This window comes from Pan paniscus, chromosome 14, assembly GCF_029289425.2.
Source record: "Pan paniscus chromosome 14, NHGRI_mPanPan1-v2.0_pri, whole genome shotgun sequence".
Lineage (NCBI taxonomy): Eukaryota > Metazoa > Chordata > Mammalia > Primates > Hominidae > Pan > Pan paniscus.
In genome coordinates, this window is record NC_073263.2 from 37,372,095 (window position 1) to 37,397,024 (window position 24,930).

The 24,930-nt window shown below is 35.9% G+C and overlaps 1 protein-coding gene across 2 annotated transcripts in view; it reads right to left on the bottom strand.

The window, feature by feature from the left end:
- TRPC4 (transient receptor potential cation channel subfamily C member 4) overlaps positions 1–23,023 on the bottom strand; it is a 229,219-nt gene extending 206,196 nt beyond the window's left edge. Inside the window, exons 1-2 of one of the 2 annotated variants that reach the window (XM_063595763.1) lie at positions 22,078–23,023; positions 17,110–17,180 (exon numbers count right to left, since the gene is read on the bottom strand). The gene's annotated coding sequence lies outside the window, so the exon portion shown is untranslated. The remainder of the gene's footprint in view (positions 1–17,109; positions 17,181–22,077) is intronic. The other variant, XM_003806917.7, reaches the window with a different exon arrangement.
- Between the last annotated feature and the right edge of the window lie 1,907 nt (positions 23,024–24,930).

Consider the following 24,930-nt stretch of genomic DNA (forward strand, 5'->3'; position numbering starts at 1 on the left):
GGAAGCTGAAGGAAATGGGAAGGTGGTGACCAAACAGTACAAAGTTTCAGATAGATAGGAGATAAGGTTTTGGGATCTATTGCACATAAGAGTGATTATACTTAATAATAATGTATGCTACATTTCAAAGTACAGATGGCCTCCAACTTACAATGGTTCAAGTTATGATTTTTCAACTTTACATGAGTTTGCCTTTTAGATTTACAATATTTTCAACTTAAATGAGTTTGTCAGGACATAAGCCCATCATAAGCTGAGGAGCATCTGTAATAGAGTACATTTCAAATGTTTCACCATAAAGAAAATAGATAAATAAGGTGATTAATACATTAATGAGTTTAACATAGACATTATACATTGTATACATATATCAAGACATCACATTAAATACCTTAAATGCATAAAATTATGATTTATCAATCAAAAATAATATTAATAGTAAAAATGTACAGTGTATCTTTTTGTTCATCAAAAAACTTTAATATAAAAACCATTGTATACCAACTGCTATCACAGCACCATCCATAGAACATTATGACAAAAAGAGATAGCAGGCAGTGAAGGAAAACTGGAGGGGAAGGAATTCAGATTCCTGACTTATTTCTTCATTCATAATCATTTTTGATGCTTGTAAGAGCACATAGATAGAGGGAAAATCAAGTTGCAGACAGAAGTGAGCTTGAAGTTTCCACTGAGAAGACCAGAATCGGAGCAAAGTAGGTCTCTCCAACATGACACACACACACCCTCATCCCATCATCTGGAGAAATGCAAGCCTAGTTAGGAGATGATCGAAAGGTTACTAAAATTATTATCAAGAACAACTTCAAGCAGACCAGGGAAATCTGTGAGAAGGTGGTCTTGGTCATCAGTACTCATAAAGGAAAAGTGGCATAATGCCTTTCTGTCAAATATAAAAAGTATGTGGGGAGTAAAGAAAGCACTGAAGTTTGAAAGAATTAAGAACTAACATGCTTTTGTAGGTCTATGAAGTAGAAATGAGGTGATCTTTTGGGGCTGAGTTTAAGAGATTCTCAACATCTTCTCTTCCTTCAAAACTATCTTGGGTATAGATAATATGCCTAAAGTCCTGCAGATGGTACCCTACAGCTGTTAAGCAGGCTTGATTATCTTTTTCTCCAGATGTGACAAGAGACTTGCTGAGGTCCCACTACAGCCCATTGCCAGGACTTAGATTCCCACAGTCAGATGAAATCTATGAGCTTCCTGGGAAGGAGGCTGGGTATGCATCCATGGAGGCTCAGGCCCTTCATAGAAGGGTAGCTCAGAGGTGAAATGTGATTCTGGATTACTATGCCATCTAGCTTATTATGTCATTGTCCCAACTGACGTGGAAACTGTGATTCGTCTATACCATCAAATACTACTGAGCAATAAACAATAATATGTTATTGATATAAAAAACAACTTGGATGAATCTGGTTGCTTGTGACTAAGTTATTCCAATGGAAAGGATGACTGGCTGTGAGGTGTGTTCTCCTGAAGCTTGTTTTTGACCATGCAGTAAACTCCTTCCCATGGTGGTAGATGTAGTGTTGAGGAACAAAGTCAAAACCAAGTCATCAGACTTTGGGTTGAGGGACAGATTAAGGATGTCAGCCCAAAATACAAATGGAAACCTCCCTTCTTGGCCATGACCAAGCAGCCACTGAGTCTAGAATTTCATCTAAATCCACACCAACTTCTGAACAAACCTAAATGAATTTTCACTCAGACCATCCAACAGGATCTCATTGTGCCTAAAACAGATCTTAAACTGGAAGGGATTGTGGAAAACAAAAACAAAAACACAAAACACAAACTTGGATTCTCCAGCCTCAGAATGTTCAGCACTGACAACCTAACTTTTACTTGATCAGGCTGGAGCTGAGACCATGCTGTGTTGGGAGCCAATCATGGTCATCGGTGTTGGGAAGATGGCATTTCTCTCATTCACTCCTGCATCATCTGGCACAGATTAAAATTACAGTGCACATTAGAAACAACACAGAAGACAAATAATCCACATCTCACAGAGTAAATAGCGTCTAATTTGGATTATATGAAAACTACCCGATATATTAACCATAAGCTGCAACAATACTGATGGTTAAATCAGAAACAATGTCTCATGGGCAGTTTTGAATGATATCTTAAAATCATGTGATCTGGTCTAATACAGTGTTTCCCACATCTGCAGAGCATCTTTAATAAAATATATTCTATCAAGATTTATAGGCAAATTTAGCAAAAACAGTGAAAACTGTAACACATGCAGTAGTGAGCTGTAGCACCTTCCAATCCTTTTATAATGGACATGAAATAATAGAAATGGGGATTACTCAGAAAACCATAGGCCTGAAAAATGTCACCTCAATGAAGAAGAGGTCAAATTGTTACTGCCTCTACTTGTTCAGTTAATAATGTTTTTGCTGCTAAATAAGAAAGAGCTCTTAGTTGGAACCCAGTTACAAGTAATTTGTGCCAGATTAATAGTTTTATCTACAATTTGTTATTTTATACAAAATAGATTTAAATGGTTGTTTAATTCCTGATGTGAAAGATGGTAATTTGGCAAGAATAATATTACTTCTGTGACAATAAAAAAGCACTGGCTAAAGATTCTAAAACATTTTTGTTTTGCTATATTCATCTCTCTATAGGTACAATTATATATCTCTACTGTGCCATATGAATATAATTTTTTTCTTTTAAACATTTTGACTAAATGTTTCAACATAAAAATTAAGATATAAAAGAAGAGCTTATGCTTTTGACTATGATTAAATTATATGTAGTGAATTAACACTCCTTCCGAAAACAATTAGACAAGCTGAGTAAATATAAATAAATATGAAAATAAATTAACTTTTCTTAAAGAAGAGTTGCAGAGCTAGCTAGGACTTGTGGAGCCAACATCCCAGATAGAGGGAAACCACACAGAAATGAATTGACCTTGTACAAGCCATATTTGCTCTCAAGGCATTTGTCAAGGCAACCAGAACACGTAATTCCCACGTCCTGGTGAAAAGGGATACAGATAAAAGTATGTGCCACACCAAGGCATTTGTTAAAATCTTATTGTTTGCAGAGAGAGAAGTAAAACACTTATCAGAAAGCTGCTGAAAATTAGGGCAGAATATTCAGCAATCTCACACGCACAAATGAGAAGATAAAAGTTATTATTCTGGACTCTGCAGGAAGAAAAGACCTTATTAAAGAGTCAAGGCCCACAGGCCCCACAGGTCCTACAACATAGGAACAGGGTCATACAAGGAATACACAGAGTCTTGTAAAATCTTAAAATTAGTCTCCAGTCATTCCAGCCTGTGATTGGATTAGATGATTTACTCTTACCCTATTTGCTTTCCAGTAGATAGCATGTATCCTCTCTAAAGGAGGATAACAAAACTTCTACAATTCTTGATACACATTTTTCACTTTTAAATAAAAAAGTATGAGACATTTTAACTTAAAAATTCTTAACAAACAGACCAGCACATTACCCTGTTATTGGAGTTATCAGCCTCAGACTTTCTACTAAATATGATATTCAAGAATATTGAGAAATTAGATGAGAAATTTTAAAAATTTTATGAGACCTAAAATATAAGAAAATAAATCAAATGGAAATACTAGAAGTGGAAATTTCAATAACTGAAATTATTAATTCAATAAATTGGTTTAAGAGGGTGGAGTAAGGTGATGGAATAGAAGCCTACACCATTCATATTCCTAACACCAAATTATAACAATCATCTGTACTCAGAAAAGTACCATCACAAGACACAAAAATCAGGTGAGCAATCACAGTACCTGGTTTTAATGTTATATCATTGAAAGAGGCATTGAGGAGGGTCTGAGAGACAGTCTTAATTGCTGATACCACCCCTCCCCTATCCTATGGCAGTGGCTAAACATGAGGAAAGTCTGTGCACTTGGAGGAGGGAGAGCGCAGCAACAGGTGGACATTACTTTGAACTCAGTGCTGCCCTGCAATAGTGGAGAGTAAGCCTTGCTGGACTCAGCCAGTGCCTGTGCACAGAGAGAGCATTTGAACTAGACCTAGCCAGGTGGGAATTGCCTATCCCAGTGGACAGAACTCAAGTCTCTGGACAAGTCTTGCCATCATGGGCCAAAGTGCTCTGGGGTCCTAGGTAAATGTGAAAGGCAGTCTAGAATGCAAGGACTATAATTCCTAGTGCTAGGCTGGACTCAGAACCAGAGGACTAAGATGACATGTGTCCTGGGGAGACATCAGCTGGGGCAGCTAAAGAAGAGCTTATGCCATCCTCCCCCAACCCAAGGCAGTGCAACTCACAGGAATAAAAGTGTCCCCTTCTTTCTGCTTAGGGGGTGGAGAGTAAAGAGTAAAGACGACTCTGTCTTGTATTGTGGATACCTACTCAGCCACAGTAGGAGAGGGTACTGGGCAGAGGCATTCAAGGCCCTAGCTCCAGATAACATTTCTAGACACACTCTGGGCCAAAAGGAAATCCATTGCTTTTATGAAACAATCCAGTTCCGGCAAGATTCATCACCTGCTGTCTAAAGAGCTCTTGGGCACTGAATAACCTGCAACGATCCCCAGAGAGTACACAGTGGGCCTTGGGCCCTGAGACATGCTGGCTTCAGATGTGACCCAGAAGATTCCCAGCAATGGTGGCTATTATAAAAGACTTCCATTTGAGAAAAGCAGAGGGAAAAGTAAAGGGGAAATTTTCTTGCACCTTAGGTACCAGCTTGCACACAGTGGGGCAGAGCAATAAGCAGGCACTTGGGGTCCCTGAGTCCAGGCCTGGGCTCCTAGCATTTCTAGGCCTGTCCTGGGCCAGAAGGGAGCCCGCTACCTTGAAGGGTGAGTCCCAGGCTGTGCAGCGTTTACCACAAGCTGTCTGAAGAACTCTTGGGCATTAAGTGAACACTAGCAGTGGCCTGGCAGAACTCCACCATGGGCCAGTGGTGGTGATGCCCACCAGATGAAGCTCCTTTGCCTGTGAAAATGAGAAGGAAGAGTGGGAAGGACTTTCTATTGTGGTCTTTCACCTTAGCTGCAGTAGAATGGAACATCAGGCAAATTCCTAAGACTTTTGACTCTAATCCCTGACTTTCAGAAACCATCTCTGGAGTCACCGAGAGCCTGGGGAATCTCACTGCCCTGGGGAAAAGAATAAAAACCTGGCCTGCTGATTGCAGAGGCCTAGGACTTTGAGTGAACATAGTTGGTAGCCAGGTGGCAATTACAGCAGGCCTTGGGCAAGACCCAGTGCTGTGCTGGCTTCAGGTCAGTCCCAACAAAGTCCAGTGCTGCTGGCCACAGAAGTGCCTGCATAACCATACCCTCAGTTCTAGCTGGGTCAGCCCAGAAAGAGAGAGACTCTTATTTGTTTAGCTGAAAGTGAGGTAAAAGAATAACAGTCTCTTCCTGGTAATCCAGAGAATTACTCCAGATCTTATTAAAGACCACCAAGGCAGGACCTCTACAAGTCTGCAAAAATTTCAGTGATATTGGGCTTGCGGCCCAAGTCCCTGTGAATAGCTGGAAAGCGTTCTCAAGAAGGACAGGCAAAAACAAGTCTGGACTGTGAAGACTACAATAAACACCTAACTGTTCAATGGTCAGACAGCAAAGAACACCTATAAGCATCAAGAATATGCAGGAAAATATATGACTTCAACAAATGAAATAAATAAGTCACTGGGGACCAATCTTGGAGAAACAGAGACATGTGACCTTTCATACAGAGAACTCAAAATAGCTGTTTTAAGGAAACTCAAAGAAATTGCAGATAACACAGGGAAGGAATTCAGAATCCAATCATATAAATTTAACAAAGAGATTAAAATAATTGAAAAGAATCAAGCAGAAATTCTAGAGTTGAAAAATGTAATTCACATGTTGAAGAATGCATCAGAGTAACTTAATAGCAGAATTGCTCAAGCAGAAGAATTGGTGAGGTTAAAGACAGGCTATTTGAAAATACACAGTCAGAGGAGACAAAAGAAAAAATAATAAAAAAATGAAGTATGCTTATAAGATGTAAAAAATAGCCTCAAAAGGGTAAATCTAATGGATATTGGCCTTAAAGAGGAGGCAGAGAAAGAGATAGGGATAGAAAGTATATTCAAAGGGGTAATATCCAAGAATTTCCCAATCCTAGAGAAAGATATCAACATTCAAGTAAAAGGTTATAGAACACCTAGCAGATTTAAACCAAAGACAACTACCTTGAAACATTTAATATTGAATTCCCAAAGGTCAAGGATAAAGAAATTATCCTAAAAGCAGCAAGAGAAAAGAAACAAATAACATACATGTGAGTCCCAGTATGTCTGGCAGCAGACTTTTCAGTGAAAACCTTACAGGCTGAGAGAGTGGCATGACATATTTACAGTGCCGAACGAAAAATAAAATTATCCTAGAATAGTATATCCAGCAAAACTATCCTTCAAACATGAAGGATAAGTAAAGACTTTCCCAGACAAACAAAAGCTGAGGGATTTCATCAATACCAGACCTGTTCTACAAGAAATATTAAAGAAAGTTCTTCAATCTAAAAGAAAACGGCGTTGATGAGCAAGAAAATAATCATCTAAAGATAAAAACTCACTGGTAATAGTAAGCACACAGTAAAACACAGAATACCATAACACTGCAATTGTTATGTAGGCAGTATAATATGACATAAAGAGAAACAATAGAAAGTTAAAAAGCAGAGGACTAAAGCTAAGTGTGGAGTTTTTATTAATTTTCCTTTTGTGTGTTTGTTTATGCAATCAGTATTGTCATCAATTTAAAATACCAGATTATAAGATAATATTTGCAAGCCTCATGGTAACTTCAAATTGAAAATCACACAACAGATACCCTGAAAATACAAACCAAAAACTTAAATCATAACACCATAGAAAACTACCTTCATGGAAAGAAGACAGTAAAAAAGGAAGAGAAGGCCACAAAACAATCAGAAAACAACAAAATGGTAGGAGTAAGTCTCCCATCCAAGTATTAACCAAGCCTGACCCTGTTTAGCTTCCAAGATCAGATGAGATTGGGTGAATTCAGGGTCACATGGCTGTAGAGTAAGTGTCTATTTATCAATAACAACCTTGAATGTAAATAGAATAAGCTTTTCAATCAAAAGACACAGTATGGCTGAATGGATAAAAAAATAAAGCCCCATGATCTATTTGCCTACAAGAAACACACTACTATAAAGATACACATAGACTGAAAATAAAGGGATGGAAAAAGATATTACATGCCAATGGAAATTTTAAAAAAGCAAGCAGGAGTAGCTACACATATATCTAACAAAACAGATTTCAAGACAAAAACTGTAGGAAGAGATAAAGAAGGTCATTATATAATATCAAAGGAGTCAATCCAGCAACAGGATACAATGTAGATATATATATATATATATATATATATATATATATATATATATACACATGTAGATATAGATATATATATATACATGTAGATATATACAATGTAGATATATATATATATGCACCTAATTCTAAAGCACCCAGATAGAAAAACATATGTTATTAGAGTTCAAGAGATAGATAGACCTCAATATAATCACAGCTAGAGATTTCAACATCCCAATTTTGGCACTGGACAGACCTCCCAGACAGAATATCAACAAAGAAACATCAGACTTAACTTGTGCTATAGGACAAATAGGCTTAATAGATATTTATAGAACATTTTATCCAAAATCTGCAGAATATACATTCCTTGCTTCAGCCCGTGGATCATTCTCAGGAACAGGCCGTAAGTTAAGTCACAAAACAAGTCTTAAAACATTCAAAAAATTGAGGTAATAGCAAGCATCTTCTTTCATCACAATGGAATAAAATTGCAAATCAATAACAGGAGGAATTTTGGAAACTATTCAAACACACGGAAATTAAATAATATGCTCCTGAATGACCAGTGCATCAATAAAGTAATTAAGAAGGAAATTGAAAGATATCTTGAGACAAATTACAATGGAAACACAATATACCAAAACATATGGGGTACAGCTAAAGCAGTACTAAGAGGAAAGTTTATAGCTGTAAGTGCCTACATCAGAAAGAGGAAAAACTTCAAATAAATGATTTAAGGATGCTTCTTACAGAACTAGAAAAGCAATAGCAAGCTAAACCCAAAATTAGTAGAAAAAAAGAAATAATAAAGATCAGACAAGATAAATGAAATTGAAATTAAGAGAAAAATACAAAAGATCAATGAAACAAAAAGTTTGTTTTTTGAAAAGATATGCAAAACTGACAAACCTCTGGCCTGACTAAGAGAGAAGATCCAAATAAATATATTTAGAAATGGAAAAGAAGACATTACAATTGATATTGCAGAAATCCCAAGGATCATCAGTGGCTGTTATGAGCAACTACATGCCAATAAATTCTAAAATCTAGAAGAAATGGACAAATTCCTGGACACATATAACCTACCAAAATTGAACCATGAACAAATCCAAAACCTGACTATACCAATAATAAGTAATGAGATCAAAGCTGTAATAATAAAGTCTCCTAGTAAAAAAAAAAAAAGCCCAGGATCTGATGCCTTCGCTGTTGAATTCTACCAAACATTTAAAGAAGAACTGATACCTATACTACTCAGACTATTCCAAAAAACTGAGGAGGAGGGAATAACTCCAAACTCATTCTACAAGGCTAGTATTACCCTGATACCAAGACCAGACAAAGACACATTAAAAAAAAAAAGAAAACTGCAGGCCAATATCTCTGATGAATATTGAGACAAAAATCCCCAACAAAATATGAGCGAACTGAATTAAATGATACATTAGAAAGGTCATTCATCATGACCATGTTGGATTTATCCCTGCAATGCAAGGATGGTTCAACATACACAAATCAATCAGTGTGATACATCATATCAACTAAAGGGTTAAACCATGCTAAAGGGCAAAAACCATATGATCACTTCAATTGATTCTGAAAAAGTATTTGATAAAATTCAACATCCTTCATGATAAAAACTCCCAAAAAACTGCATATAGAAACAATATACCTCCACATAATAAAAGCAATATATGACAAACCCACATCTAGTATCACAGAAATGGGGAAGAATTGAAAGTGTTTCTACTAAGATCTGGAACATGACAAGGATGCCCGCTTTCATAACTCTTATTCAACATAGTACCTAAAGATTCCACCATAAAACTATTAGAATTGATAAACAAATTCAATAAACTTGCAAGATAAAAAAATTAATGTACAAAAATTGGTAGCATTTCTATATGTCAACAGTAACAATCTGATAAAGAAATAAAAAGTAATCCCATTTACAATAGCCACACATAAAAATAAATACCTATGAAATAACCAAGGAAATGAAAGATCTCTACAATTTAGACTATAAAACACTGATGAAAAAAATTAAAAAGGACACCAAAAATGGACAGATATTTCATTTTCATGGAGTGGAAGAATCAATACTGGTAAAATGTTCACACTACCCAAAGAAATCTACAAATTCAATGCAATCTCTTTCAAAGTACCAATGACATTCTTCACAGAAACTGAAAAAATATTCTAAAATGTATATGCAACCACAAAGACCCAGAATCGCCAAAGCTATTCTAAGCAAAAAGAACAGAACTGGAGGAATCACGTTACTGACTTTGAATTATACTATAATGCTATAGTAACCAAAACAACATGATTTTGGCATAAAAACAGACACTTAAACAAATGGAATAGAATAGACATCCCAGTAACAAATCTACACACCCACAGTGAACTAACTTCTAACAGAGATGCCAAAAACACACACTGGAGAAAGGACAGCCTTTTCAATAATGATACCGGGAAACTGGATATCCATATGCAGAACAATGAAACTAGATCTTTAAATCTCATCATATACAAAAATCAAATCATAGTGGCTTAAAAATTTAAATCTGAGACCTCAAACTATAAAACCACTGCAAGAAAACTTTGGAGAAACTCTTCAGAACACTGGTCTGGGAAAAAAGGTTTTGAGTAATACCCCGCAAGCACAGACAACCAAAGCAGAAATGGACAAATGGGATCACATCAAGTTAAAAAGTTTCTGCACAGCAAAAGAAACAATCAACAAAGTAAAAAGGCAACCCATAGAATTGGAGAAAATATCTTCAAACTACCCATCTGACAAGGGTTCAATAATTAGTATATATAAGAAGTTCAAACAACTCTATAGGTAAAAATCTAATAATCTGATCAAAAACAGGCAAAAGATTTGAATAGATATTTCTCAGAAGAAGACATACAAATGGAAAATAGGCACACAAAAAGGTGCCCAACATTATTGACCATGAGAGAAATGCAAATCAAAACTGCAATGAGATATCACCTCACCCCAGTTAAAATGGCTTCTATTCAAAAGGCAGACAATAACAAATGCTAGAGAAGATATGGAGAAAGGGGAACCCTCATACATTGTGGGTGGGAATGTACATTAATACAACCACAGTGAAAAACAGTTTGGAGATGCCTCAAACAACTAAAAATGGAGCTGCTATATGATCCAGCAATTCCAGCAATCCCACTGCAGGGTATATATCCAAAATAAAACGTATCAGTATATCGAAGGGATATCTACACTCCCATGTTTGTCTTAGTACTTTTCACAATAGTCAAAATTTGTAAGCAACCTAAGTATCCGTCAACAGATGAATGGATAAAGAAAATGTGGTACATATAAACAATGAAGTACTATTCAGCTATAAAAAAGAATGAGATCCTGTTACTTACAACAACGTGGATGGAACTGGAGGTATTATGTTAAGTGAACACACAGAGAGACAGCACAGAAAGACAAGTATTATATGTTCTTACTTATTTGTGGGATATAAAAATCAAAACAATTGAACACATGGAGATAAAGAGTAGAAGGATGATTACCAGAGGCTGGTATGGGTAATGGGGGTTGAGAGGGAGTGGGGACAGTTGATGAGCACAAAAAATAGTTTGAAAGAATGAATAATATGTAGTATTTGATATCACAACAGTGACTAAAGTCAAACTAATTTAATTTTACATTTAAAAATAACTAAAAGGGCATAAATGGATGGTTTGTAACATAAAAGATAAATGGTCAAGTGAACAGATACCCCATTTTCCATGATGTGATTATTACTGACTGCATGCCTGCATCAAAATATCTCTTGTACCTCATAAATACATACAGCTACTATGTACACAAAAAATTAAAAATAAAAAAATATACAAAATGAATAAATAAATCAGTTTACAGATAGGACATGGTGAAAAAAGAGGATTCATAAATGGGAAGGGAGAGCTGTAAATAAAATATACAGATTACAACACAGAGAACAAAAATAAATGGAAAAAGCATTAAAAGAAAAGTACAGTTTACTAGAACATGACATAGTGTGAAAAGCTACATACATCTTTATTTGGAGGTCTTAAGAAGGAAAAAAATGAAGGTCAAAGCTATATCTAAAGAGACAGTGACCAAAATTTTTCTGAAAGTAATGAAAGACAGGAAGCCATGCTTTAAAAATGGTCCAAATGTCAAACAGTAGAAATAAAAGGACACCATCTAGACACATAATTGGATGACTGCTGATAATAAAAGAGTAAGAGAAAACATAAAAACAGCAAAAAGAAAACACACGTTAACCTCAAAGAGCATCATCAGACTCACAGCTGACTTTTCAACAGAAATGGTAGAAGTTGAAAGTCAATTTAACAGCATTTTGAAAGTACTGAAATGAAATGAATTTCCAACCTAGAATACTCTAGCTAATGAAAGTAACTTTAAAAGTGAGCTTAAAACAAAAACATTTCAATCACACAAAAATAAAAAATTCGTTGTCCATCATTCTCAGTAAACTATCGCAAGAACAAAAAACCAAACACCGCATATTCTCACTCATAGGTGGGAATTGAACAATGAGATCGCATGGACACAGGAAGGGGAATATCACACTCTGGGGACTGTGGTGGGGAGGGGGGAGGGGGGAGGGATAGCATTGGGAGATATACCTAATGCTAGATGACGAGTTAGTGGGTGCAGCGCACCAGCATGGCACATGTATACATATGTAACTAACCTGCACAGTGTGCACATGTACCCTAAAACTTAAAGTATAATAAAAAATTAAAAAAAATAAATTAAAAAAAAAATTCGTTGTCAACATACAATGAAATTTGTACTAAAGAGAACTCTTAATCTGTCAAGATACATGTTGGTACTAGAAGGAATAGATGTCATCTAGAAAAACATCTGTGATATCTGTGATTATAAAAATTAAAAATAAAACTAAAATAGAAAATAAAACATACTAATCATTACTTCTGAAAAAATAAAAAATCATCTATCCAGCTCAGGCTCCCCACCCCCACCTCCATGCACATGTGTTGGTGCATAGAAATTATATATCTTAAAAGATAAACATACCATCCTCCAATGTATTTCAACTTACTTTAGGGTAAGAAGTAAAGACAAAAATAGCTCATCAAACATATGGATAAATATTTTGCATTGTTTTGTGTTACACTCATATTTCTGGCAACTAGCAAACACTTTCAAAATACCATACTGGTAAGAGTTTAGAAAAATGAACTGAAAGTACTTATTGCATGAATTAAAATTAAAATGTTACACTGTTTTTAAAATAAACTATTAACAATGATTAACAACATCAGTAATATATCAAGTATTTTGTTATTTTAGACAGGACATTTGAAAATATTCATATGGTGAATATTTTTAATATTTTTCTTTAGGATTATATTGAGCACTCATTTTAGTGTAAAACACTCAACCCCACCACCAATCATGTAACGATATTATCTTCATAATGCCATAGAGAGAACAATAGATCATTTTCTGAAGCACAATAGACTAAATTCAATGTGCCTTTTCTGTACACAAAGGAACAATGTAATAACCTGAAATCTCCTTTCTTAAAATCTTTTTGTTTAAGCCTTTCTTCATATAAAATTTTCTTAAATAGACTAGGAAGAAATGTCTATGTCCAACCTATGGAGAACAAATAAATCAGTAATTGGATTTCATCAGAAGGCATAATTCAATCAAGGTTATAATTCCATCTCACTATGAAAATATGATCTTACCACAATTTTATAAATGTGCATAAATATGGATGTTCACCATATGCACCACCTACATATGGAAGTACCCTACTATGGTTGAGGCAGCAGGGAATGTGAATTCATATACGGCAGCTCCTCTGTCATAAGCCTCCAATCCTAGGTCCAATTAGACAATTGAAAATTCCCATTTGTAGGACTGATGGAGTGCTAGCAGCATATAATATTGAAGAAACAAAGGGTATGTGAAACCCTTTGAGCAGTCGCTGTCTTCAGTTTACTTATGTATCTATTTCATTATATTTAAAGTAATCCAGATGAATTTCAGGCAGAACCTGAAACACTTCTAAAATAAATTGAATTCCAGTGTATTTTATGAGTAGAGTCTTATTAATCACATTAAATATTTGACAATAATCCTTTTATATATCAAAGATGAAAAGATCTCATTTTGACTCTCAAAACCAGAAGCATTATAAGAAAGTAGATTATCTTTTAAAAAACTTCATTTAGATAAACTGAAATGATTTAGGTTATATGCTTCAGATATACTAAGTTATTCAAAAATTGATCATTGCAAGTGTCCAATTTGTTTACTTTTTCTCAATTGGGTTGTATATTTACTTTGTAGATATTTACATTTTTAAAAAAATCAGAGGCTAAATGTTTAATTTAAAAACAGATCTTCTGCATTTGATGTTGCCAATAATTATTGCCATTAACTATTAATCTAAAAATGGGCAATTTTCATTTTTTAATTATATACAATATTTCAATTACAGCAAGGTAGTAACTGATAAGAAAGTACCTAAGTATACCAGCAAGTTCTGCTTTAAGTTCTGGTTTTAATGGTTCATTGCTAAATACAATAGAATGCAAAGCAGTTCTTATTCTTCAGGTTAAAATTGTTGACATTTTTATATGATGGAAAAATATTTATCATAAATACTGTTATAATGAAATGTTATTTATTAAAGCTTCTTTTATTCATGAAAGGGCAAAATCATTTGCTGGTTCACTTTGTTCCAAGAACGTGCTGGAGTGCTAAATGAAAATGTGCAGTTCAGCTCCAAGTAGCTTGCACATTACAAATCAAAATGTTAAGCTGTGAGGTTAAAATGAACCAGATAAGCAAATAACACTTTCCCCAGTGCCAACATCTCTTTTTATACAGCACATGCAGAGGGACATATCTTTAAATGTTCTTTATCCTTTATTTTAGAGGCTCTCAGATGCTTAGAGGTAGGCACTCTAATTATTTTGCATGATAACCCTCAGAAAGCAAAACATTCTGGTACCATTGGTAGACCTAGGAATGCAGGTTCCAATAATGGTTTTTTTTTTAAAAAAAGATGAATGTATCTAGTCCAGTCCCTTCTTCGTTTTCAAGATTAAAGGCCATGAGAAAGGTAGTCTATTTCTAGGCTTTCGATAGACGTAGCTGTAGACAGAGGAGCCCACAAGAAAACACTAACAGTGGGCCCTGAGTACTCCTAGATTTCTCTAAATTTGATCTGACCTTCTAAGAATCTCTTAAGCCAAGGTCTCTACTGTCTCTAGAGAAAGGGTAGGGTGGTGAGAATCCAGGTCATTATATCCCTAACTATAAAAGTGCCTTCTTAGGTTTGCTTCATTGGTTCCATGTGGGGTAGGGTAACATGTGACTGTAACACCAAAAATCCAACCAGACTTTGGAAAACAACTTACCTCTTAAAATACATAGCCTGTGAATGGTAATTTGGTAATATCTATGCATAAAAGGAAAACACTGTTTTTAATAGTGTCAATAATGCTATTTAAATTTAACACGGATTTACAGTAAAAAAAACTTAAGTCCTACTCTTACGGAAAACAGTAATTAGTGGCAAAAAGGATATATTTAGATTTATTCCACCATGGCCCAAAGTTTTTGTTTTGTTTTGTTTTGTCTTTTAAATGTTCAGTATAGACTCTACTCATTGTAATATAATTTATGTTATTTATTTAATGAGCTCAGAGTTGTCATGGGAAAGGATCAGGAGAAAATAAGGTTGCCAAATATGTTTTAGATAATACAGGACACTGGAGTATGATAAGAGGCTTATGAACAAACTTTGCTTAAAATATTAAAGAAAAAGGAAAATATGTCTTGTTCATCTCTGTATCCTCAGAATCTAGCAGAGTGACTGTTACGTATTAAGACCTCAGTAAAGTGTGTGCTTGTGTGTGTGTGTATGTGTGCGTATGTGTAGACAGAGAAATACACAGTCACGCATCACATAACAACATTTTGGGCAACAATGAACTATATACATGATGGTGGCCCCATAAGATTATAATACTGTATTTTTACTGTACTTTTTCTATGTTTAAATACACAAATACCTACCATTGTATATTTACAATTGCCCACAGTATTCACTACAGTAGCATGCTACACAGGTTTGTAGCCTAGGAGCAATAAGCTATTCCATATAGCCTAGGTATGTAGTAAGCTCTACCATCTAGGTTTGTGTAAGTACACTCCATGATGTTCGTGCAATGATGAAATTGCCTAATGATGCCTTTCTCAGGACGTATTTGATGTATGACTGCATGATCATATAGAAAGATTTAGGGGGCCTACTTAGAAACATACTTTTAAATAAGATGATCTTCCAAGTCATTCATTGCAAATCTTACCATTTTATAGGGATACTGACATATTCAAAAACAAATACTGTGGTCCTTTATGGGTTATTCTATACTATTTGATAATAATTTGTGTCTCACACTCAAGCAGTCTCCCACTCTTTATTACTTGTTATTTACTGTTATTACATATATGTTTGTGTGTTTACACATATATACATATATGTATGTTGTATACACATATATATTATATTCCTGTACATATTGGGCTCTAGATAAAATTAAAGAAGACCCAACTCTGCTTGTCAAACTGCAACTACTACAAAAGAGCATTCATTTAAAGTGTGACCTCAGTGTGATTCAGGGCATGCGGCTTCACTTTACCTTAGAATGAAAGGGATCTTTACATAAAAAGAAACTCATGCTGTCATAAATGATGGAGATGATTGTACATAGATCATTATAGATTCTCTGTTCTTCACTCCATGTACACTATGCCTGTCCTCTCATCCCTCCATTGTATTTTTGGAGATTCATATTGGTGTATGATCAGCTACTTGAATGAACAGTGTGTTAAAGAGGTTGAGCATAGCAGCTGACGACAGACCAACTCAATCATCTATGCATTCATTTATTTCACTCATCTATTCAAAAAGCACATAGTCAGCACTATTATACTAATTCTGTGAAAATAAAAATTACAATGTGTTATGAACTATGATCCTGGTATGCAAATTGTGTTATTTCTCCACTATCATTTAGAGATGAAATGCATAAAAAATGTGGCAGAGTATCTGAACACTTTTCATAATCTGATTTGTAAAAACTCTATTGTCAATGAAGTAGAATGAAAATAATTTTAAAAATATCCCTCATGCCACCCACAATGGGACATCATGTATTGTCAAGTCTTTGAAATGCACTCTCAACTTACTTTCCAAATATCACTCCAAAGAAGTCTCTGGCTTTCTTTAGTTCAGTAAGCATTCCTGAGAAACACTTGTATCTGTCCTCTTTCAACTCTAACTACTCCTCTCATAGTGTAATGGAACAAAAGCCCTCCTTTAAGAATTCTGGCACAGTACCACTTAAACTGAAATACATTAATAACTGGTTATATAAATCCTATAAAAATGAGTATTATAGAGTAAGTAGCTGACTGAAAGTTAAGTTTATTGAATAAGGTGGGTAAATTATTTTTGTAACATAAGAAATAATATGGTACTCAATATATTGTATAAGTGCAACATTATCACAATTGGCATCATTATATAAAAATATGCTAAAAGTTTAGCCAAGTACAATATTATGAAAGTAAAAAATACATTAATTATGTCAATTATGAAGCATAGTATTTATGGCACTCTAATTCAGTTACAAACTCACACAGTTTCGAAAATCCTCCGGTTTTCTTTAAAAAGTTTACTGTCTAGATGTGGAGACAGATCTTTGCCAGCCTGCAAGACAGAATATAACAAGCTCTTTGCTTGTATTTATACTTGGGACATCTGGAGAAATGAAGGAAACTTTCAAGGATACGGTCATATTGGATTTAAGTAGGCACAAACTAGGCACTAACTAGGCACTAACTAGGCTTTAGTGCCTGCAGAATATTTTTACAGAAACAAAAAGGTGGAAGTTATTCTAGACAGAGGGAGCTTTGCCAGGAAATGCAACAAAAATGAAAAGCTTACGCATGTGCCATTCATCTATTGATTCAATTATTCATTTACTAATATTCAACAAATATCTACTGAATGGATAAGATTTTAGTGATAATTTTTGTAATGGTATTACATATATTCAAAGAAAGTATTCCTTCAACCTCAATGTCAATAGGTTTTGGACACAATCCTGTCAGCGCAAATGCATATATATGTTTAGTAAATATCATGACAAATTCAGCTAATCGATGCCTTTTGGGATGCATGAATGAGAGCTCCTCTCAAATACCAAGGGGCATTAAAATAATTGGAAAATTAAAATTTCAGGTAAAATTAAAACAAATACACTTGTCTAGAAATTTTACATAACATTGATAAGATGTAGTATAAACCTAACATGGCCTAGCATGACCTTTTTTTTAATAAAGACATTTTATTACCAGCTTACAGATGGTCAAAAGGTTAGCATGATAACTTTTTACTTATAAATTATAAGCTCATGAGTATTTCTAAAAAATTATAATCTTGAACTTTGTTCATAAAAACAAACTTTTTTTCTTTTTACATGTATTAGATTTATATTTAAGAATAAGAAAGGAAGTCATCTTGAGATCATCCTGCTCAAGGTAAGTAGCTTATCTCTTGCTCTGCTTCAAAACTGATGGAACTTTAACAGACTATTGTTTCAAATTCTATCCCCATGATGGGGACAGTTGTTTATATTCCAATGTTATAATATTTTTAAAATTCAAGAAACAAATAGGTGAAAAAATGAATTTATGAAACTTGTTAAAAGATTATTGATTGTATTTTAGAAACCACAGGAATTAAGTAAAAAGAGTGTAGTCTTTACCATCAGGTAGACGTAGTACCTGATAGTAAAATTTGATATACTTCAAATCCTGCCTTCCCACAAAGCAATTTTGTGATTTTCATAAATTTCATCTTTCTCGGGTTGTTAAAATGTGATAATACTTCAGTTTCAAGGTAGATGTTAAGATAACAATGAAAAATAGCTTTCTTTTTCAAAGTTTCTCACATAGTGCCAAGTGTACATTAAATTCTCATAAATATTGGCCCATTTTCCCTCTTTTCTTTTTTCACAATAGGTCCTGTTTCAGGTAAATTTCAACTCTTGATAGTATTTGCTTGAAGTAATTTTTCAACATATTTCAAAATCTAACAGCAAACCACAGACAGAATATAATTAATGAATATCTGATTCATTTAATTTCACTGTCATTTCTCAAAAAGAATGCAGTGTGCTAGATAAAGCTATCAAGGCATATTTTTAAATTAACGTTTTAATTAACATTTCTAATTTTATATGTAACACTGTGTCCATGTGTCACTTAGTGTCTCTCAAGAAGTCATTATTCTATGACACTGCTATATTTTTAAAAAGAGAGATAAAACATACACTAATATTAATAGGATATTACATACAGTTTAGTTACAATAGTAGATCAAGTTCTGAAACTATTTCTTTCTTATTCTATTAAAATTAAACAACTTTCAGGAGGGTCACTTAGATTTTTTAAACATTTAAATACAGCACTTAATTTGCTAAATAGTTCATGAAACCACATGGTTTTGAATTAATACATTTTCAATGTGCATGCCTTCAATTTTCAGTTTCCCAAATAAATGGTGTCTTTCCCTAAATGTATTTTTTGCATCATAAAGTTATTTTGGTAATACTAATGTTCTCAAAAATTAGGTCTATATTTGTGCTGATTAAAAAGACACAGCCATGATATTATATCCCTGATCAAAATATTCTCAAATCTCTTAAAATATTGCGGGGTCAATGCCTCTGGAAGGATGAGAAATAGAAAACATGAGTAGTGAGATAGTTCTAAATCAACTCTTCATTATAACTATATAGAAACAAATTCTCAATTAAATTTGGGTTGAGTCGAACCAGTTTTAATGTTTATTTTGGGGGGGGTATAGGGTATAAATTAGGTGAAAAGGCAAAGTTTTTATTTTGAGCTGTCTCCTCAACCTCATTTTTAATGAGAACCAAATAATCATGGTGGGGTTTCCATAGGCATTAAAGAGGTCAATAACACTGGTTCCAATTGAGTCTAGGCAATTCAATTTCTAAAGTCAAAGTGCACATTAGAATTTGATTTCATAAGCTATATGGCAATGATGGTTTTGGAAAAAGGAAAATTTAATAGTTTATTGTATTTTCCCTTTACCTGACATTATTTTCAAAAATACAACAATCATATTTTCATAAAATATTCAGTCCCTAATTTTATAGTTCTAGCTACTGCTTAGTATTTCTCATATATCTATCTTTACTTATATATCTATACTAACTTTAAGCACTGATAGTTACAATACTTACTATTGAACAAATGTGTGCATATTTTTATTTTTGTTCCAATATATGCATCGATCAGAAAAGAGAAATTATTTCAGTTTTCAGCTGCTAACTATAATGCTGATCATCTGAATTGTTATAAATAATCCTGGCAATTAAACATGCAGGTATAAAAATATAACAGACTATTTCCAAAAATATACACTTAAAATTAGTTTTAATTCAGTGGGGTTAAAATCAGTGCATCTTAAAGGGGGTTATTATATTTCAATACAAATGTAATTGTCTTTATCACAGGGTATGCTGATAGCATTTGACTAGATGATCAGATGTTTATTACTTTGAAATCATAAAAGAAAAATTAAAAATAATGATTGTCATTGTTTCTATCTTTCATCTACAGTTCAGAAACAGCAATTTTTCTAAGCTTAGTTATTACAGTGAAGTTTATAACAACATCTAGTTCACAAAAATATTGATAGACACAGCCATCCAAATATTGAAAAATAGCCAATCTAACTTCCAGATTCCTTACCAATTAAAATGATGTAATAGTTTATAAACATAAGTTGTTGTTTTTTAATATTTATTTAGCTTTGGATTCCTAAATGAGGATGTTGAAACAGGTAACTTTTCAGTCCTATAGATGGCTGTAGTTCTCCATGGAGCATAAGTTAGAAAGTTAGTTTGAAATGTGTGTATAGAATAAGACATTAAAATTTCCTCTAATGAGAAAGAATATAAGGATTGCTTCTGTTATTTCCTATTAATACACAGTATGAATCGATTAAGGTTATTTTATATGAAAAGTTATTTGGTCTCTTACCGGTCTAATAATTAAAATAGCTATAAAATTCAAAGAGAACTTTAACTCTGTCATAGACTTTTTAATGCAGTTTTATCTTGACCTTTTGGAAATAAGTGCAACAGAAAAATAAATAATATAACCATTACAAAATTTTAAAGGTTATAAGTAATGAAAATCTATTCCGACTCATATATCTTTCAGAATGACCAGTGAGCAAGTAAATTGAAATTGATCTTATTGCTTTTTTTTTTCCCCCTTAAACATTTAAGAAGGATGTTTTCTGGACAATAGTGTCCAGGTGAATAAAAAAGTAGGCGCTACAAATGTAACTTTAAATAGCAAACCCAACACAATGATGAAGATTTCAACATTTTAACATCTCCACCCACTCTTACTCTCAATGTCTAATTTAGAGTTTTACCAAAAACACCCCAAACCAAAAAACCCTCCAGTAAACCTTTTGCTTAAAGAATTTGTAATATTCTTTGTGCTGTGATTATGTACTGTGAAAGGAAAGGCAGAAATTATATGAGCTCTGAGAGGCGGTGTTTTATTAAAACTGAAAAAGTTTTACAAGTCTGTCTTTTTTTTTTTTTTTAATAAAACAACTAAAGCTTCCTTCTGTCTCCTCCTACTCCTTTGGCTTGGTGCTTACTCCTTAAGCAACTTGCTGCATTTTCTAGCTATGGAATTTCACTGGGAAGGGCCTCCCTAAGAAGCCATGTGAACAGGGATACACCATAGTGGATACACCATAGTGAATGCAGGCAGACAAGATAAGAGATCCCTTTCCTCAGCTCTCCTAAATCCTCGATGCCTTTCCAGTATTATCTTGTCTCTAGTCGCAAAAGACAGCTGACTTCACAGCTGGAACAACAAGTTGTTCAGTGAATCCCAGTGATTTAACCAAGTAGCAAACCGGGTCATTGGCTTCATTGGCTTCATTGGAATCTCGGTTGCCAGGCGAACTAGGAATCACTAGCCTGGGTCGGGCAACACGGATAAAAGTGTTTCTGTTTCTTGACAGAGAATGAAAACGACGCAGAATGTAATCGATCGGTAGAATATTGATCACTCTCCTTCCTTCGTTACCCTACTTTAAGTGCCGGAGAGCTAAGGCCTCACTTATATGCACCCAGATGCCCCCGAGATCTCCATTTTCCCCAAATGCATAAAAGGCTAAAAACGGCCACATTCCCCAGCACCACGGCGTGGCTGCAGCTCCTTTGTTTACCATATAAGTCACACCGGGGGTTCACTCCTCGCCCTCTCCCCTGCTTTAAAGCCGAGTGCGGCGGAAGACTGAGGAGCACCCCCAAACTCCTGCTCAGCCCGAGTCAAGCACCGAAAGCTTCACAGGTTTTTTTCCTGAGCCTTGAAGAGAAACCACATAGCCAGAACCTTTTGAACTCCTAACCCCGCAGGGATGTCCGCCTCCCAGAAGAGAGCCGGCTTCCCAGGCAGCTTAGGAAACTTAACCGAGATCCCAGAAAGAAGGCGAGGTGTAGCTCCGGTCGAACGGAGCCCCGAGGCGACATCCTCTTTACCTGCAAAGTTGCAATCTTCGGGCTGAAGTGACGGGATCCGAGGACGGACGGCGCGGGTGCCGTGCGGGGTGAGAGCACGCCCGGCAAATTCCAATGGAATTCCCTTAGTCGCTGCTGAGTTTTGGAGCATTCCAAGGAAAACGATCGAAGCTGGAGCCCACGCAGCTGGCACCGTACTGGGCGGAGTGAGGATGCTCTGAAAGCGAAGCCATGGGAGGCGGGGGAGGGGCGGCCCGGGAGGGGGAGGTAACCGCCAGGGGAGGAGAACCTCTCCCACCCCCGCCTGCACCGATCCCTCTGGATAAAGTTAAGAGTTCCCACGGCTGACAGCGGATGAGCCCAGAGAAAGGCACCCCGCCCTCCGTCCCTGGTGGCTGCCGGGCTCGGGGTCCGCACAGACCGCGCTGGAAAGGGATAGTCCGGGAAGATGCGCGTCCCACGCACCACACTGCTTGGAGGTGGAGGAGACCCGCGCGCTGGCAGGAGCTGACGCTGCGTCCCCAGCTTGTCCCCCTCGAATAGCCTCCACCTACCGGGGCCAACTGCTTGAGGTCAGCCAGTGGGCAGGGGAGCTCACCACCAGCCAGCCGTCATCCAGCCAAGTCGGTGGCGAGAATCCACCCTGTGGTCCTGGATGCAAGCCAGACACACCTCCAGGCTTAGGGCGGTCTCTGCAGGCGTGTTGGACTTCAGTGCGCTCCGACACCCAGCTTTTGAATGCCCTGCTCCCAGCCCGGTAAACAAGCACCCATGAGGCCCGCCGCCCGACCGGAAAAAAGTAGTCCCCTGCAACTCTCAAAGCTTCTCCCACTCCCGCTTCTCTGGGCGACTGGCACCCCCTCTCCTGTCCTCAAGGTGTCAGACTTCCCTTGCAAGAGCTGGAGGATGCGGCTTGCCACTAGTGTCAACAATCAAAACAGTCGCAATGAATAAATGATGAGCCACAGCGTTCCAACCACCCTCATCCAGCTTGGTCTTTCCAAAAGGCATAGGAAATCAGCAAGTTTCCACCAAATATACCAAAACCCTAAGACGCGAGCCAGCCCAAGGGTGCAAGGTTCTGCGGCTGCAGGTGATGTGCGTGTGTGCGAGTGTGTGCGAGTGTGTGTGTGTGCGATACTGGTACCATCTTACTGAGAGTGAGATTTCAAGATAAACGTTATCTCTTGTCCAATCTCTTTAGTGTTCACATATGAAAATAAGATTAAAGTACAGAGAGGAATACACACACACACAAACCACACACACACTATTGGCAAAGTTGGCAATAACACTTGCTGTAACTGCAACACGGTGATTCCCAGCTTGTCACTCGGAAAGTCTTAATTGGTTGTGACCCCATGACCCAGAGAAAGATAGAGTTCACGTGTAAGATAGAGAGTGGAGCCCTTGAGGAATCCTAGCTGGCAATTACCCTCCTCGAGACTCTGTTTCTACCTGATTGCCGTTATTTTCTGAAAGCCCTGAGGTTAGCTGCTGGTCTCTGATTGTGTCCCAGCAGACGCCTGATTCAGCTTCCAGTCTGCGCAAAATCTTAGGAGAAACCGTTTTCTCCTGTCCCAACCACGTTGTTACACCTGGGAAGCTGTGCTGTGCCGACTGCAGGGAGGACCAGTTTCTTCCCATGGAATATTCCCAAGGAATATAAAGTGACAAACTGGCATCCATATTCAGACTCTAAAGCACAAAATTAAAGAATTTCCTTTTTTATCTTCCCCTACCCACTTCAGAGTTCACATGAGTTGAGGTTTTTGTAAATAGTTTTCACATGAGTAAAGAGGATATTACCAGAGATCACACTGGGGTAACTGTGCATGCTGCTTTTTTTTTTTTAAGTCACTTTTCTTATTTGTTAATTTATCTTTCTCCCTGCCTAACTGCTCCTCTGTGGGTTTGTTCCCAGCTCAGCTAGACCCCTATTCTAAATTTCTGAGAGCACTACCTCTAGTCCTTCCCAAAATACTAAGATACATTGAGATAAACCTGGTTTCTACAATGCTTCTGCAGTAAACAAAGGAGAGAACGACAAAAGGCTTTTTTCCTTCCTTGAATCTCTTTTTACTCTTTACTACAAGAAGAATATATTGACATGTTTAAACAGTTCTTTACTTTTCTTAACATTAAATGATGGCTTTTAAAAATATGCAAAATGTATCTATCAGTAGACAAGGTAATAACTTTATAATAAATTCAAGTCCACTTTCTAACAAGGGAGGGGAGACTGTAAACATATATATGGAAATCTATTTTATTTAATGGAACTATAAGTATTTTTGTGACATTTATTGACAATGTTTCTTCTCAGCCTGAAAAACAAAATTCTACATACTGTGTTTGAGTTTATATCTTTGAGATCAACCCGTGGTAGATAGAATTCCACATACTGAAATGAGTATAGGTCTTTATAATGCATATTAAAATACATGCAAGAGAAAAGCTGATCAGTGACAAACTTGTCCATTGTTTAGAAGTGATGAACTTTACTTTGCAACCTTAGCATCTGTACCAAGTTAGATGCTCCTGCCCTCTAAGGATTTGTTCTTTATAGCAAATGTTATCTCTGTCATGATGTCAGCAAAGAGATATTATACCAATTTTTTCTAATTTGTTATTTCTTTCCATAAAAAGGTGCCTATGAAACTGCAATAAATATGTAACAGAAAAGAACACCAAGGAGAGCACTATATATGTCAGCCATCTGAGCAGGCTGTATTCCCATGGAAAGAAGAATTTGTGTTGATCACTGAGCCTCCTTTTCAACAGTTTCATGTGATTATTGATTGCTGGTCTCAGGTCTCCTACAAAATGATTAGCAATTACAGGAAAATTATTTGAAATCTGTTTAAACAATCT